We start from the raw sequence: 9,661 nt of genomic DNA on the forward strand, positions 1-9,661 counted from the left end.
GTTACGTACATGACATACTGTTCTCGATGTGAGAGGTTTGATCTTTAATTTAATATTAATTTTATGTGTGAAAAAATTATATATTATTTTTATAATTTTATTCTTAATCACAAGACAATGTATCAATCTGGAAGACCAATCACATGACTTTAAAAATATATTCAGGTACACTTTCACATATTTATCTATTAGTTCTTAACGATTAAGCATCAACGATTTAAGTCTTATAAGTAATATATGTTGGGTTACAAGGGTGCAAACATAGTCTCACATCTAAAATATATGGAAAATATCATAGATGTAAAAGGATGAAAGATATCTTCATTGGTATGAGGTCTTTTGGGGAAAGCCCAAGAACAAAGCTATGAGGGCTTAGGCCCAAAATGGACAATATCATACCATTATGGAGATATTTTGATTCCATCGGTACTAACAAGTGGTATCAGAGCGAGATCGCTTTTCACCGGACTAACCACCGGATGAGCTATGATCCAGATCTAACCATGTGGTTTGAACTTTAAACAAAGGAAGTGAGTGCTCCCGTGTCTGAATCAAGAGGACCAGACACCAGGTGAGAATTGTTCTAGTAGGTCGGGTGGACCGAGGGGCAAAAAGTCTTGATGGATCGAGGATTCAAACATCAAAAACGATGTTGAGGGGGGGCCTGTGGTCCTTTGTTTGAGGGTGGATTGTTGGGTTGCAAGAGTGCAAACATAGTCTCACATCTAAAGATGATAGGATTAAAAGGATGGAAAGTATCTCCATTGGTATGAGGTCTTTTGGGAAGAGCCCAAGAACAAAACCATGAGGGCTTAGGCCTAAAGTGGACAATATCATACCAGATAGGGGGGATTGTTTTCCTCTATTTTATACTTAGCTTATATGTGTGTTGGTATATCAAATTCATTTTAATTAGATTGTTTACCTTTACATATATGAATAATATGATGTATTTTATAATGAGTGAATTATGGATTGTTCATCTTATTATTAAATTATGCATATTATTATGTAAAGATCGAAAATTAATTTTGTAACTTTGTAAAAGGGAAAATAAAGGAGAACTTGAAGAAACTAATTAAAGAAGGAATCAAAGAAGAATAATCAGAAGGGAATAATGATGTTATTAAAGAATATGAAAATAGAAACTATAAATTATACATGTTGACATCGTCTTCGATGATTGATTTCGTAATCTTTTTTTTACATCACTTTGCTCTTATATGCTTACTCCTTTAATTTCTCATGACTTTAAAATATAGGTAATAAATTATGGTACGATCATTCTCATAAATGATCAGTAATAATATTGCATATATACCGTTTCTTTTGGAGGTAAATTTATTTTATTCTATTTGTTAATCTTTATTAACCATTTCAGCAATGTTCTTTATTAACCATGATAAGTCCCCGAGGGTATTGGTGCCGCAGGAGGATATTCAGGTTGTAATTCAGGCATCTGCGGTTCGATCTCCAATTACAATATATTTACATGAATTTTCTTCTAAATAGGGAGTGCAATCAATGGATGTTGGCTGCCTGGACTGATCATTACATACACTTCTCTAGGGATGAGATAGTCAATAGGACTAACTAAGATTTATTATTTTTTTTATTAACCATGATAAAAAAAAAAGTGCACTATATGTGAATCATTGCGTCGTCAATCATGCCAACGTCTAGGAAAGAATTAATGAAGAAGAAGACAACAACAGGAAGGTTTGTTTTCATGCACATGAATTATCTAATTAATAATGAAGCTTCAAAGTCTCAAACACATGTTAAACGCTCGAGCTCGATAATTAAGGATAACCATGCATTGTGTACCCTCTCATTAATTGTGTGTCACAATATCATTTTTTTCACATTTTATTTATATAGCCTCAAAGTCTCCCATCATCATTAACCTTAGTACTATGTCACTATGCATGTGTTGTCCTAAATGATTAATTAGATTCAAAAGTAAAAATTAAAGATTAGAAAAGTAATAGAATGAAAGTAATTAAAATATTTATATTTATATGATTACATATTAGTTTTAGTATAATATAATGCTTTTAATTAATACATTCATGATAATTATATAAATATTACATCTTAATTTTTGTTCCTAACCTTTTTTTGATTTATCTATATATATTTTCTTTTGAAAAAAATTAAGATAAATACAATTTTACTTACTTGTAATTGTAATATTCGTGGTGGAGGTGGGTTATGATGCATTGATCATACTCAAATTGGTCCTACTGCATCATTCAAACAAACTTTAACATGCTATGCTTTGAGTAAAATGTCAAGATCTAGCTAGCTAGTCTTAACATGCATCATGCTCAACACGAACAAACAATTGGGTCAAGGCAGATAGGCTCGCCCAGCCCAAAATAACCTAACCTTTGGTTGGTTAATTATATATGTCGAGCACAACTCATATTGTGTCTAGCTAGCCAAGTCTGATCTGTTTTGCCACCTATGGGTAGCGATTGGCATGATTGATAGCTGATTGTAACCATTCCATCTAGCTTGCTCTAAATAATAAAGAAATAAGAAAGTTATTTCTGTTGCCATCCATGTTAATTTGTTCCATTAATTATATATTTTGCCCTTTAGGTTTGTTTACTCGAGAGAGAAGATATAGGGCAAGAAAGGAGACAAAGAAATTAAGGAGAAGAAATATAATTTATACAAATCGTGGGAAAGATTAATTATGATAGATATATAAAGATAATTGTAAATAAAAATTGTTTTCTTTGTGTAGAAAAAGAAATATTCATGGCCTCAATCATGACTAATTAATTTTGTCTAGAAAGAAATTAAAGAAAAAGGAAAAATAATATAAAGTTTTTTTAAATATATATGAGAATTATATATATATAGTTTGATATCTATCTAGCTAATAATACAGCTGCTAGCTTTAAGTTACGTACATGAGATCATTTTTTTCACGTTTAACAATGCATGAAGGTTCAATGTGTTGGTGAAATAGTGTTCTCGATGTGAAATGTTGGATAATCTTTGATTTAATATTGATTTTATATGTGGAATAAATAATTATAGTATATATTACTTTTACAATTCTATTCTTAATCACAAGAGAATGTCTCAATATCTATTCTTAATCAACGTCATAGAAATTGTCAAGGACTATATATAATCGTTCTTATCTTAGGACTCTCACAGTTTCTTAATCGTTCTCTTCGTACTATACATAGCGTACAATGAGTTGTCAAGGAAATTGAAAATGTAGTTTCGTCATAGAAACTATGAATGGTTCCATGCCTCCACTATATTGATGGTTTGACATCAGTCGCATCTTAGCCAACTTGGGAGGTTCCTCGGTCAAGAACCAAGTCAGATTCAGCGTGGTCTAGTAGAAGAGCATCTTCTACTCCCACTTTTTGAAATTCAACCCAATGAACTTATCTAGTCTTTCCCCATGGATGATTGAAGAATTTTCAATCTCGGTGGAGGGGCCTTCACATGTCAAGCATGTTGCATCTCAACATTTTTTGTGACCATCTCAACAAAACTGAATATGCTTTAAAATTGTTAGACAATCTTTACTAGAGATATAGAAAAATATGTTGAATTGTAATTATAAATCAACTTCAGACTTATCTGTGAGATGGTCTGAGCTGATAATCTCAAACTACTAAGCAAGTTCTTGGTTCGATCAACGTGCTCTGAGTGCTTTCCAAGTCTGAGTGGGAAGTCGTTGAACTAATCCTATGTGCTTCCCGAGTGGCTCAAGGTCTGAGTGACCTGAGCAATTCCTGAGTTCGAGTGGAATGTCGCTGGTCGAATGCTCCCGAGTGCTCAGTCGAGATGTCGAGTCGGGAAGATGAATTCCTAGTCAAATAGTTGGTAGTCGAGTAGCTAACTGCTGACTGTCAAGCTCGCTGAGTACTAAATGAACGTTGAGTGCAGCCAAGTGGGCATATCGCCTGACTACCGAGTTGGTCGAGTCCGAGTGGGTGGCCTTTGCTTGAGAGTGGGAAATCGCCCTACTTCTAAATCTTAATGGGGCGCACGACAAAAAGAAAAAAGAAGAGGGGTCAAAGTAGATGGATCTTGCATCTTTTTGCTTATGCCTCTAAAATCTTTCTGCTCAAGATCACAGCCTTTTTGTATAAGAAATGTTAAAATGTTAAATGACCATTTACTATCTTTACTCGTCGAGATCAAAACATTAGTTGTCGTTGGCCGTTTCACTCAACAAATTACAGTTACACCATTAACATTTGTTACACACTTGAGCAGGAAGCAAAAATGGATTCAGGTGGCAAAACACAAGTTGATTCACGTAAATTTTGCTCCAACATGTGCAATATTCAAGGTGGGCAAGTCATGCTTGCATATAACTCACCTTTAATTCAATGCAATCCAAACCCTAAATTTGCACCATTTGTGTGGATGCATGTGAGAGAGAGTCTCTCCTCATGCTGATATCCTAAATTCTAATGGTTGTAATTTAATATAAATCAATCATCAAACCACTCACTTCCCAATGTGGGACTAAAGTCCTATGCACATAGGAATCCTTTCCATCCACCTCTTTTTGTTTCCATTTAAATTTTCAACATATTGAACTAGTAAAATAGATTAGTTTCTTATATTATAAAACTTTAGCACAACACTTAAAAAGGACTCTTGAATCTTTTTGCACATTTATAGGCTTCAATCATATTACATGAGATGCGATACTTATTTGATTCATCCTATTCTTATATGAGATGCATTTCAGATTGTTCATAGTGTGTGTTTATATATGTGTGTTTGTGTATATTATGTGTTTATATATGTATGTATGTGTGTGTGTATAATGCATTTTTTTTATGAGTGGATTATAGGGGCATTTAACTCTAATACACAAGGATAGCCGATCGTTTTCCTCTATTTTATACTTATATGTGATGTGTTGGTATATCAAGTTCATTTTAGATTGTTTATATGATGTATTTTGTAATGAGTGAATTAATATGGATTGTTCATCCTATAAATAATTTATGCATATTATTATCGATCGAAAATTTTGTAACTTTGTAAAAGGGAAAATAAATTAAAGGAGAACTTGAAGAAACTAATTAAAGAAGGAATCAAAGAAGAATAATAAGAAGGGAGTAATGATGTTAAAGAACATGAAAATAGAAACAATAAATTATGTTCACATCGTCTTCGATGATTGATTTCGTACACCCTTTTTTTACATCACTTTGCTCTTATGTGCTTACTCGGATTCTTTAATTTCCCATGACTTTAAAATATAGGTAATACTATTTTAGATAATATTATGGTATGATTATTATCAGAAATGCTCAGTAATAATATTGCATATATACCGTTTCTTTTGGGGTAAGTTTATTCTATTCTATTTGTTCTTTATTAATCAAGAATATTTTTTAAAAAAAAAGAAAAGGTGCACTAGGTGAGTCTTTGCATCCTCAATCATGCCGACGTCTAGGAAGAGAATGAAGAAGCCAACAACAAGAAGGAGGTTTGTTTTCATGCACATGAAGATTATAATCAAATATCTAATTAATAATGAAGCTTCACACAAGAATACACACAAACACATGTTAAACGCTTGATAAGGATAAGTGGATAACCATGCATTGTATCCTCTCATTATTAACCTTGTACTATATCACTATACATGTGTTGTCCCAAATGATTAATTAGATTCAAAAGTAAAAATTCAAGATTATATTAGAAAAGTAATAGAATGAAAGTAATTAAAATATTAATATTTATATGATTACATATTAGTTTTAGTATAGTATAATGCTTTTAATTAATACATTCATGATAATTATATAAATATTACATCTTAATTTTTATTCCTAACCTTTCTTTTGATTTATCTATATATATTTTCTTTTGAAAAAAAATTAAGATAAATACAATTTTAATTCTAATATTTGAGGTGGAGGTGGGTTATGATACATCGATCATACTCAAATTGGTCCTACTGCATCATTCAAGCAAACTTTAACATGCTATGCTTTGAGTCAAATGTCAAGATCTAGCTAGCTAGTCTTAACATGCATCATGCTCAACACGAACAAACAATTGGGTCATGGCAGATAGGCTCGCCCAGCCCAAAATAACCTAACCTTTGATTGGTTAATTATATATGACGAGTACAACGCATGTTGTGTCTAGCTAGCCAAATCCGATCTATTTTGCCACCTCTGGTAGCGATTGGCATGATTAATAGCTGATTGTAACCATTCCATCTAGCTCGCTCTAAATAACAAAGAAATAAGAAAGTTATTTCTGTTGCCATCCATGTTAATTTGTTCCATTAACTATACATTTTTGCCCTTTAGGTTTGTTTACTCGAGAGAGAAGATATAGGACAAGAAAGGAGACAAAGAAATTAAGGAGAAGAAATATAATTTATACAGATCGAGGGAAAGATTAATTATGATAGATATATAAAGATAATTGTAAATAAAAATTGTTTTCTTTGTGTAGAAAAAGACATATTCATGACCTCAATCATGACTAATTTGTCTAGAATGAAAGAAAAAGGAAAAAATAATATAAAGTTTCTTTAAATATATATGAGAATTATATATATATAGTTTGATATCTATCTAGCTAATAATGCAGCTGCTAGCTTCAAGTTACGTACATGAAATCATTTTTTTTCACGTTTAACAATGCATGAAGGTTCAAAGTGTTGGTGAAATAGTGTTCTCGATGTGAGATGTTGGATAATCTTTGATTTAATATTGATTTTATATGTGGAATAAATAATTATATTATATATTACTTTTACAATTCTATTCTTAATCACAAGAGAATGTCTCAATCTGGAAGATCGATCACATGACTTTAAAAATATATTCAGGTGCACTTTCACATATTTATCTATTAGTTCTTAACGATTAAACATCAACGTACGACTTAAGTCTTATAAGTAACATATAGTTTTCATCCTAAGGACAATTTTGATCTAACAAGTTGTCGATTGATTGGTGATTGAAAACCAAATACGTACCTCAATTATTTGGTCCTTTTAACTAAGCCTTAATCCAACTCATTTAATTTGTCAATTATCACATAAATAAACAAATTGCACATCTAGATATAATAATAATAATTAAATATATACTCATGATAAATAAATAATATTTTTTAAAATAAAGAAATAAATAAATAAATTTTAAGGCGGCAACCTTCCACAATCTTCTATATAAAGGAAGCTTTGCCATCGCCAAGAGAGCATCAAGCTTCTCTCTTTCTGTTCATGGCTTCTGCCGTCGCCATTGCCCTCCTCCTCCTCTTCTTTTCCTCCGCCCTCGATGCCGTCTCCGCCGTCCCCTATCAGGACGTCCTGACCCTCTCCAAGCAAGGCGGGGCCGTCCCCGTCCGCAGCGACGAGGAGGTGAGAATGCTGTACCTGGAGTGGAGGGCCATGCATCGCCCCGCCGAAAACGACCAAGACCTGGACGAATACAGGCTCGAGGTCTTCAAGGAGAACCTCCGGTTCGTGGAAGAGCACAATGCGGCGGCCGACCGCGGGGAGCACACCTTCCGCCTCGGGATGAACCGGTTCGCCGACCTCACCAACGAGGAGTACCGGACCAGGTTCCTGGGGAACTTCTCCCGCCTGAGGAGATCCGCCTCCCGGAAGATCAGCAGCCGGTATCGTCTGAGAGAAGGGGACGATCTGCCCGATTCCATCGATTGGAGGCAGAAGGGCGCCGTCGTCTCCATAAAGGATCAGGGCGATTGCGGTGAGCTAGTCCTTCCTTTGTTCGCTTCAGTTTTTATTATTTTTTATTTGTGTGTGTGTGTGTACTCAGTGATAGTAAAGTTGGATATCTTGCTTTTGTTTGAAGAAGGTTTTTCCCGTTCCCTTTTGATTTGATTGGCCTCTTGTTCGATCGACTTTTAACAGAAAGGGCGCGCTGTTTGGAGTAACTGGCATAGGGATCTGCTTCTACCTCTTCTTAATTTAGCCCCTGTTTTGTGGGAATTTTGCTAGATTTACAAATTCATCTCATTTATTTTACCTCGTGCATGTTACGATGCATCAAACATAGAATAATTTGTTCTTTAAGCTACATGAGCATTTAAGCTCTTTCTAACTCGCAAGCATTTTGACTCATTTACAGCCCTAAGTAGATCATCTCCTTAAAACTTTTTCTTTGAGATCAAATAATAAGTTTATGACAGATTTCTAGCAAGTTACGACGACAAGTCAAAGATGAGATGTAAAGTAGTTTGTTTGTTTCAATGATCTCAACAGGTGTGCTAATTAATTATACCCTTGATGGTGTTTATAGGAAGTTGTTGGGCGTTCTCTGCGGTTGCTGCCGTCGAAGGTATCAACCAAATCGTCACCGGTAATCTGATTTCGCTGTCAGAACAGCAATTAGTGGACTGTGATACCGACAACGATGGCTGCGGTGGTGGAATCATGAACGATGCATTCGAGTTCATCATTGACAATGGTGGCATCAGCAGCGAGGAGAACTACCCATACACGGCCAAAGAGGGGACTTGTAAGGTGATATTTTGACGACTAACCATTTGCGACTAGAGACACTTTATGTTTAGAATGTGGATGGCTTTGTAAATCTTTCTTGTTTGGTGCCCGCCTTTCTCATCATGCAGGAAAATACTCTTGTTGCGTCAATTGATTCGTATGAAGGTGTTCCTTCCAAGGATGAGAAGTCTCTCCAAAAGGCCGCCGCAAATCAACCAGTTAGTGTTGCTATCGATGCCTCAGGAGAGATTTCCGATTTTATCAATCAGTAAGATTCGTCCGTCCACATGATTAAATTTAATTTGATATATAATTGCATCGACGTACGGTTTGAATATATATATCATATCAATCTAATGTTTTCCTCAAATTAAAGGCTTCTTAATTTGTGTATCGCATCATCCAGGATGATGATTATTTCCACATATATATTTTTAAAAGTTCAATTAAGAAATACATGCATGATCCAGTTGTGAATCTTTAGGCGGCCCAATTGAATGGGATTTAAGGGATGCGTACGTTTCTTTATAAATTAAACCATGCATGTATTTTGATGTCTTTTCTTCTACACTTGACATGCTTTAATTTCTCTCCATACATTTACTTACTGTCAAGCTCTATACTAGACATTTAGGTCATAACATATATAATTAATTTTTGCAGGGAATATTCACCGGAAGCTGCGACACTTTTTTAGATCATGGTGTGACCGTAGTAGGTTACGGTAATGAAAATGGTAAGGATTACTGGATTGTGAAGAACTCATGGGGTGAAAAGTGGGGAGAGTCTGGCTACATACGAATGGAACGAAACATTGCAAGCCCTTCTGGCATATGTGGTATTACACTGGATGCTTCATACCCCATAAAAGAAGGGGCCAGCCTGCTACGATTCCTCTCAGTGTGAGGGCTTCAAGATGCACTGCTGCGATTTCCAATTGGGTTTTAAATGGCTCAAGGGGTCTCAAGAGCAGTGCATGATGAGACTATAATTAAGTAGCAACTCGCTATATATGATATATGTATTATCGAATAAGATCTTGCACGTCTATTCTATAAGCTCCGAGATCATGTACTATAGCTAGATCTTGGATTTGGTTGAATGATAATAATACTAGATCCCTTGTGATGTAGATTATATATTTATGTGAATCGAATGTCTCAT

General features: G+C 34.6%; 1 pseudogene; it reads left to right on the forward strand.

Moving 5' to 3' along the window:
- Nucleotides 1–7,252: 7,252 nt before the first annotated feature.
- LOC141838077 (zingipain-2-like) lies at nt 7,253–9,614 on the forward strand (annotated as a pseudogene).
- Nucleotides 9,615–9,661: the final 47 nt, after the last annotated feature.

Source organism: Curcuma longa, chromosome 11, assembly GCF_044706935.1.
Source record: "Curcuma longa cultivar G26 ecotype Majalengka, Jawa Barat chromosome 11, ITB_CL_G26_1.1, whole genome shotgun sequence".
Taxonomy (NCBI): Eukaryota; Viridiplantae; Streptophyta; class Magnoliopsida; order Zingiberales; family Zingiberaceae; genus Curcuma; species Curcuma longa.